Raw genomic sequence first — 9331 nt, forward strand, 5'->3', positions numbered from 1 at the left:
CAGAGCTCAGTGACGTGGTCCCACCTGAGAGCCGGGAGACGGGCTGTGCAGTCTAGCCAGGGACGGAGGGAATACAGTTTGGGGCACAGCTGGTCAGTCTCAGCTCCTGGTCTGGGTCTTTGGGCATCTGCCTCTTTTGCCTCCCCTCCCCGATCATTTTTGGGAGTGCCTACTCGAAACTGACCCCTTTGCCTGGGACTGCATCAGCCTCTGTGTGTCCAGAGCCCCTCCTCCAGCTCCAGAGTTGAAGTCGGGCCTCTCCTCTGCTCTGGCTGCCCCATCTGTAAAATGGGTCCATGCTACCTGCTTCCTAGGTTGCAGGAGCAGGGTTGAGCTCAAGCCTTGACGTGAACAAGAATCTCAGGATCCCTGGACATCAAGACCAGCAGGAGTGGCAGGTGTCTCAGGAATCATCTCATTCAGTGTGCTCATCATAGAAAAGGAGTCAAGTCCAAAGAAGGAGGTGAGGGGGATGGAAGGGAAAATAAAGGGAAGGAAGGGAAACTTTTTGAGGATCTTCATAACAAACTCAAAAGGGAGACACCACTAGCCCAGCGGTTCTCAAGTGGGTGATTTTACTCCCAGGGGACATTTGCCAATGTCTGGAGACATTTCTGGTTGTCACAGCAGGGGAGGGGATGCTACTGGCGTCTCGTGGCTGGAGGCCAGGGCTGCTGCCCAACACCCCGCAGTGCACAAGGCAGCCCTCCCCCAACCCCAAGGATAATCTGGTCCAAACTGTCAATAATTCCCAGGCTGGTTTTACAGTGAGGGGAACCGAGGCACAGAAAGGGTGACGGTCACACAGCGAGTTTTCAGTACTTGCATCTAGGCTGAGGACACATTGGGAAAACTCACGTATTTATTCCCAGTATTTCCTTTCCCTTCAACACACTTCAATTTCTGCCTTTCTCCTCTTCGCTCCTGAGCCAACAGTTTTGAAAACAGGAGTTGGGGGATTGAAGAAGGAAATGGGAAAACGGCCACCTTTCCCTGGGTGAGGGTAGGTGTGCCTTGTCCCAGGGTTTGGGGACAAAATGCTGATGGAATTGAACCAAAGGGTAGTGGTAGAACAAGCCCAGAATCCTGGCCCAGCTGGACACCGGGCCTCACCACCCACTGCCGGCAGCTGCAGCGACGTCGCCAAGAGCCAGAAAGACACAGGTCGAACCCTCCAGCCACACTTGCGCAGCACCGGCCACTAAGCGAAGCTCCCTCAGAGCCCCAGTTCCCTCCCGGGTCAAAGGAGGAGGACAGCGCCTCCCTCCCAGGGCCGCTGGGAGAATGAATTAGACTTTAACTTAAGCAAACATTCATAAATACGCCAGCTTGGGGACTGGCCTTAGAGTGAACTTTCAGGAGCGTCTGTCGACTAAAAACACTCAAGGAATTTCCCCAGAAGAATTATTCTAGAACAGCCCAGGGAGGAGGTGCTCTGAGAGCCGGGCCCGCAGGGAGTCTGTGCCCGCAGCACTTTGGGGAGAAACCCGTCATTCAGCCGATCCAGGCACTGTGTGCCCCCCCCCCCCCGGGTGAGGCTCCTGTCCCAGTGGCTTCCCTGGCTGGTGCCCATTCGTTTCTGCCCTCAGGGGTCCCCGGGCTGTGTGGAGAGAGGTCCTGTTTAGGTCCCTAGCATGCAGTTGGCAAGAGGAGAGGCCTGGCAGCGAGGAGAAGAAGATGGGGGCCAGGCCTCCCTGCAGGGAGCTCAGGGCCAGCCACGTGATTTCTGCTCCCTGCACTGGCTCCTAATATAGCACCCCTGGCCGCCCAGCCCTAGAGCTGGGTGGGGGAGGGGAGGAACCGAGGGGAGGGACCGAGGGGACCTTAGGATCCAGAGCGGGAGACGGGGCAGATACACCTGATACCGATATTTTTAAACTTGCAGCTTCCAATGAAACTGCTGGTGCAACCTCAGGAACAGAAGTCTGCGATCAAAGAGGGTGACAAAGCCTCCTCCTCGTGCCCACAGCTTCAGGAAAGGGGGCTTGGAGGGACCTACGTCCTGACCTTTGTGTCTTGATAAGCGTTCTTGGAGATACGTTAACCCCTGTGAGATCTCCAGAATCCACAAATTAAATAGCAAATAACGAGGTGCTTTTTAAAACAAATAATACTCATGTTTTTCTCATTCTAAGAGTATTACATTCCACCTTTAAAAAAATCTGCAACATACAGAAAAGTTAAAGAAGAAAAAAATAGTACCAGCCCAAATCCCACCACCTAAGGCGTGAGCACAGTTAGGGCTTCACAGCACCCAGATGTACGTGGGGTTAATTCCCTGCCCCGTTCACTGCTTTTCATTAGGAGAATCTTCCTGTGTCTTTAATTTAGATTATTCCTCGAAAACATAATCTTTTTTTTTTTTTTTTTTTTTGCGGTACGCGGGCCTCTCACTGTCGTGGCCTCTCCCGTTGCGGAGCACAGGCTCCGGACGCGCAGGCTCAGCGGCCATGGCTCACGGGCCCAGCCGCTCCGCGGCATGTGGGATCTTCCCAGACCGGGGCACAAACCCGTGTCCCCTACATCGGCAGGCAGACTCTCAACCACTGAGCCACCAGGGAAGCCCGAAAACATAATCTTTAATGACTGCATGACACAGAGATCCCACCATTTATGTAACTATTGCCGGATCCGGGTCTCTAGATCTTAAACGGTGTCTGGATGAGACCAAAGTTCGGGCATATTCAGGCTGCCTTTGGTTAAGGTCGGGTGGCTTCTCCGGAATTCCCTGCCAGTCCAGTGGTCAGGACTCCGTGCTTTACTGCCGAGGGCCAGGGTTCAACCCCTGGCGGGGGAACTCAGATCCTGCAAGTCGCGCAGCCAAAACAAAACAGAACAAAGCAAAATGATCTGGTGACTTCACACGATGAACTTCTGGCCCAGCTGTGTCCTGGCGGCTGGTGAAGAGACCGGGTTCCTTGTCCACCACCAGACACAGTCAAGATCTTGTCTGCGTACACACAGGGGGTCTGGGCTGTGGCGATCATGGCCTTCCTCCTCCACTCCCTGCCAGGAGGCTGTCTTCACACTGAGTGCTTCCTGGAAAGCTGGGGCTGCTTCCTTCAATTACGAAACCTTCCAGTCACTGAGTGTATCAGCTAGTACGGCTACGTAACAAACGACACCAACACTCAGTGCTCTTAAGCAGCCATTAAATACCGTCACAGAATCTTGTCTCTGCTTGACAGAGGCAGGGTCAGGCTGGCTGAGCTCTGCTCCTGTGCCTGGGGCCTCGGCTGGAAGACCCGGTGCCCCACGGTGGGAGCTGGGATCGTCTCAGGCCGCTCAGCTCACAGGCCTGGCGGGTGATGCTGGCTGCTGACAAAGACCTTGGCTTCAGTTTTCAGCCTGAATGTCTACACACGAGGCTTCTCACAGCACAGTGGCCAGGCCCAAGGGCGGGTGTCCCCAGAGCAAGAGGGAAAGGTGGGAGTGTCAGAGGTCACAGAGCATCACTCCCACTGCACTTGAAGCGTCCAGTCAGAAGCCTGCTTGAGGCCAAGGGGAGAGGAAGTGGACTCCACTTGTTGACGGGGAGTGGCAGGTTCTGGAGGAACGTACGAGAGCAGGAATGCAGCTGCAGCCATTTGGGAAGTTGCACTCTGGCCCCCTAGTCTCTCCCGGCTCCTCCACCGGCCGACCCTCCCTTCCACCCTCCGTCTCCACTGTGTCCTCTGGAACTATCCTCCCGGGACAGATGAGCCCTTCTTCTCCCCCAGGGACTCTCCTTTCCCCTGTCCTCCTGCTGGGCTTCCCTGCCAGGGTCCCAGTGTAACACTCAGGCTGCCCAGCCCCATCCTCAGTCCCAAGAGGTGTGGAACTGGAAAGGGAGAAGGGAGATCTAAGGGACCTTAGGGTCCAGAGGCAGCTGGGGGCAGATACACCTGATTCAGACACTTTTAAGCTTGCAGCTCCCAACAGGACTGCGATGCCACCTCAGGAGCAGAGGAGGTTATGAGCTCACGTCGCTGGACTTCTAACTGCAGGAGAGGAGAGTGGAGGGATGCTGACACCCCCAAACCATCGCTCCTCCGCCCTCCTGGGGAAAAGCCTTATCGGAGGGCCTGGGTAGACCACCGCAAACCCTTTCTCCCCACTGTCATCCTGAACACCCTCCTGGCTGCCTCCTCACGTCATCTGCCTTCACCTCTGCCGCGAAGCCCTCCTCTACACCCCAAGTCCTGCCACATCAACGTCCACGGGGCCAACACTCTGACCCCTGGCCTCTCAGCTCTCTGGCCTGCTCACCTCCAGGGACCACCTGACCTTCTCGTGTCCACTCACCTTCATCCCCAGCCTGGATCTCACCATCTCCCCTGACTGTCCCCCCTGCCAGATCATCAGGGCCCCCGTCCTCCTCTGACCACAGCTTCCAATGCACCCAGTTCCTTTTCCCATCCCCCCACTATACCTGCTTTGCAACCTCATCAAGCCCTTCAGGGTCTTGACCTCTCCATTTTCTCACAGCACGGTGACATTTCCAGGTCGCAGGGCGACCCTAGCCATGACCTAACCAATCCTAACCAGACCTGACAAATCATCCTTTAAACCCACCCTCGCCCTCAGTTCCCTCGGCCTCTTCCTTCTAGTTTTTCCCCCCTGGAAGAGCCCCAGCCCTCCTTCAGTGTCACCTCCCACCTTCTCCATCTCTGCACCTGAGCTGCAAGGCGATGCCAGAAAAAATCAAGAAAATCATACGTCAGTGCGTGTGGCGCACAGAATAGTGGCCCCAGAGATGTCCGAGTCCACGTCCCCGGAACCCGCGACGACGTCACCTTACGTGGCAAAAGGGACTCTGCAGATGTGACTGAATTACGGCTCTTGAGACAGGTAGATAGTCCTGGATTATCTGGGTGGATCCCACATGATCACAAGGGTCCATTTAAGGGAAAGAGGGAGGCAGGAGAGTCAGAGAAGGGGATATGATGATGGAAGCAGAGGCTGAGCGATGGGATCTCTGAGTTTGCAGATGGGAGAAGTCTGGGCCCCTGGACAGAGGCAGAGACCGTCCTTGGCTCACAGGTTAGAACTGGGGACGGCAGGCCTGAGGCAATAGAAGGTCCACGCTGAACCTTGCAGGGAGGGAGATGAAGCTGCGAAAAGAGGTTGAGACAACAGGGTGGCGCCTTGTTTCATAGTCTTTTAAGACATACACCCAAGGCCATTTCTCAGCCTAATGAAGCCTGAGCTCAGAATCAGATCAACATGTTTCTGAAGAGGGTCCCCGACCCGGGCGTGCCCCGGTCCCGGCTCCAGATGAGGCCCACTTCTGAGAGGTGTTTTCCTTCCCTCGATTATGTCGGCTCCTTCTTGGGAAAAGAGCAGTCTCTTGGGACGAACGGAAGCTGGTTCATCTGGACGAGTGAAGTGCAGACAACTCCCGATGAGCTGAGCGTGGCATCTCTACTCTGAAGGATTCCTGTAGAAAATATCGGGTCTTCCTCATGCGCTTGGCCACAGAGGTGGCAATGGGGCCCTCCTGGGCTGCCCCTCAGCCCCTGGAAGCACATTAGCCTCTGGTCCAAGCTGTACTGGCTTAGCCCGAGCTGTGGCCATGTAATGTCCTTTGGCTCATCTAGTGGAGTCAGTTATCTGAGCTTCTGTCCCCTTCCTTCAGCCCATCTGTCCATCCATCCATCCGTCATTCAACAAACCTTTATGAAGGTCCAACCCTGGGCTCAAATCCAGGGGGTTCTCTGAGGGAACGCAGAATGAGTACATAATAGAGTCCCCAGAAGCTTACAGCCCATCAGACAAAGCTGGTCCATCTGTAGTCTACAAGCAACGATCGTAGCAATAACCAAGCTGGACAAATTGCTACGACATCAGTCAGCTCAGGCTGCCGTGACAGAACGCCACAGACGGGGTGACTTAAGGAACAAAATGTGTTTTCTCACAGCTCTGGAGGATGGAAGCCCTAGATCATGGTGCCAGCTCGGCTGGGCTCTGGTAAGCGCCCTCTTCTGGGCATTTTTTGCCTTCTCGCTAAGTCCTCCTGTGGCAGAGGAGAAGAAAGAGCAAGTTCTTTGGCGTCTGTCCTTATAATCCGTCACGAGCGCCCCACCCTCGTGACCTCATCAAAACCTAAATACCTCCCAAAGGTCCCACCTCCCAATACCATCAGGTTGGGGTTTGGGCTTCAACGTATGCATTTAAGGGGGACCTAATTCAGTGCACAGCATCTACCGCGGGCTGAGCTGGTGAAGTGCATTATCTCAGATCTAGAGGAAAAGGCGTTTAGAGGTTAACTGGCTGAAAGCCACGCAGCTGGAGGCTGGCAGAGCAGGGCTCCGACCGTGCAGCTGGCTGGCTCCCGCACCGACAGGCCAGTCCCCGGGAAAGGAAAGGGTAGGGCCTTAGTGGAGGATGCTGGCGTGGCCCAGCTCGGGCCTCCACGGAGCTCTCCCCCGACCCGGGCCCGGCGAGGCCTGGGGAGCAGGGCAGACAGCCTGGCAGTGCCTGCAACCCTTGGGCTGCCAACCTTGAGCTAGACTGACACAAAGGCTACTCCAAAAGGAAGAGGGCATCCACCTTTCATGCTTGTGCTGCTGGGCTGAGGGTCAGGACCCCTGCATGTGGCACAAACCTGCCCCGCACCGAGGCCCGGAGCAGCCCGGCTTCTCGGAGGGGCCTGCGGTGCTGCTGTGGCCAAGGCTGAGTGCGCCCGCGGGCCAGGCCCCCTGAGGGCGCTCTCAGAGACTCGGGGGGCTCCCGGCGCTGGTGAGCTTAGGGTGCCACCCCCACCACACCAGGAAATGTGCTTCTTCCCAGATGGTCAGTCCTGAAACACCGGCATCTACACCTGCTGCTTGGCTGGGGTGCCTGACACACCGTGGGTCCGCATCAGGCCACCCAGCGCCCCCTGAGACCCCGGCCGCCTAGGCCCTGAAGCCGGGCCCGCAGGGGCAGTGCGAGGGGCCTGAGGCCGCGTGTCACATCCCAGCTTCCAGGAGTGCTCTTGGGGGGGCCAGCTGCCTGAAGACACACAGGCACCCTCTGAGCTGAAGCAAGCCATGACAGATGTCGGCAAGTCACCGGGCTGTGATGGGCTGGGGGGATGTAGACAGCAGGGGGGGGGGCAGTGGGGGGATGCAGACAGGGAGGGGGGGCAGTGGTGAGGAAGGTTCAGAGAGACGCTGTCGGGAGATTATAACTTGGATGAGGGGCTGGCGTGTGATGCGGAGGTTCAGGCCAGTCTGTGGCTGGAGCCCCGAGGTCTCCGGCCTGTGCTTGTTCACGGGGGTCCTGGTTTGTGACGTCCTGTCTCTAGGCCACAGGTTCCTTAATCGGTCACACGGGGTTCAGGACACGCCGCCCCAAGACATGGTACCTGGGCATACTGCACATTTAAACTGAAGGAAGTTGAGAAACGGCAGGTACAGGAAGGCCTCTGTGACCCTCCTCTGAAGCAGGTCATGAGCCACTCACGTGAGAGGTTCTCTCCTTACACCCAGAAGAAAGGAACAAACGTCCCACAAATGCAGAGGAGCATCTGAACGAACAGACCTTGCTTTTCCCCCCCACGAGTTTCCTGCCCTTCGCTCAATCCTTTTGTCCTGTTGTATGTCCCACTCTTTTTTTAAAAAACATTTATTTATTTACTTATTTATTTATGGCTGTGTTGGGTCTTAGTTGCGGTGTGCGGGCTTCTCTCTCGTGTGGTGCACGGGCTCCAGGGCGTGTGGCCTCTAGTTATGGCGTGGGCTTAGCTGCCCCGCGGCTCGTGGGATCTTAATTCCCCAACCGGGGATCAAACCCCCATTGGAAGGCGGATTCTTTACCGCTGGACCACCAGGGAAGTCCCTGCACCCACTCTTCATCACACACAGCACACATTAAAACGCTCAGGTTTAAATTGTGAACAGCGTTTCTCTCTGGATGAGGAAAGGGGTATTACAGACAAGGAATACAAAAACAACAAGTATCACTTTTCTTCTCCATATACATGTATGTGGTTGCATTTTTATAATGAACATGTTTTCATTCAGGGGAAAAAAATTAAATTATTACAATAAATACACTACTCAAAAAAAAAAAAGGTTCAAGTTTAACAGTTTCTTTAGGTCGTCATATTTTACGAAGACTCCTGTGCCACATAAAACTTACATTAGGGCGTCCCCGGGGGCGCAGGGGTTAAGAACCCGCCTGCCAATGCAGGGGTTCGAGCCCTGGTCCAGGAAGATCCCACACGCCGCAGAGCGGCTGGGCCCATGCGCCACAACTACTGAGCCTGCGCTCTAGAGCCCATGAGCCACAACTACTGAGCCCACGAGCCAAAACAACTGAAGCCCGCGCGCCTAGAGCCCGTGCTCCGCAACAAGAGAAGCCACCGCAATGAGAAGCCCGCGCACCGCAACAAAGAGTAGCCCCCGCTCGCCGCAACTAGAGAAAGCCCGTGCACAGCAACGAAGACCCAACACAGCCAAAAATAAATTAATTAATTTTTAAAAACCCATTAATTTGCATGCTTTTCTCTTGTCAATTTGTCTTTCGTTAGGGTAGAGGACAAAGATGTTTTTCCTCCCCTGCAGTCAGAATAGATCTCGAAAGTTCCTCCCAGCTCCAACCACTGGTTAAGAGTTTGGACTCTGGGTTCTGAAACCTGGCTTCACCATTTACCTGCTGTGTGACCTTGGACAAGTTACTTCACGTCACTGAGCGTCTGGGTCCTTATCTGTAAAATGGGAGTGATAGTTGCGTTTACCTCCTGGACTGGTGTGAAGATGAACTGCAGTGGTGTGTGGAAAGCCTCAGCGGAGTGCCTGGTAGGTAGTAAGCACTCACCGAGGCTGAGCTCTCACTATGATCACCATTGTTATCAACAGTCTGCGACCTCGTGGCTGGACCCCTGGATGTTTCTCCTCACACAGGCAGCCTTTCTGTAAGCTGTGTCAACCAGAGGCCAGATTTTAGAGGCCAAACCCCTGCCCAGCTCAGAGGTTTCTTCCTGGCCATGCATCAGCTTCTTGGACACATCCCAAAAGAGGCCCCTGGGGACTTGAGAAAGGAGATGCAGAAGCCCGGGAGGCACGTAGGGGCTCCAGCCTGGATTGCCGGCCCTGAGGTGAAGCGGGCATGGGTAGGCGGTCCCCAAACCCCACGTGTCCTCTGGGCCACACGCCCCTTAGCCTCTTAATAGTCACCTGTCAATAGACCTACTTCTGCTCTTCCTACTTAAGTATACTTATTTTGTAAAGGACAATGTAACTGGAAAATCTTTATTACCTGCCATTAATAGAAGGTAAAAAGTAAAAGGTACCGTGGTAACAGCACCACAGTCAAATCCAGCTGGGTTTTTTGTCCTCTCGAGGCTGGTCTTGGATTTGCAAGT

Source organism: Stenella coeruleoalba (genome assembly GCF_951394435.1).
Source record: "Stenella coeruleoalba genome assembly, chromosome: 19".
NCBI lineage: Eukaryota > Metazoa > Chordata > Mammalia > Artiodactyla > Delphinidae > Stenella > Stenella coeruleoalba.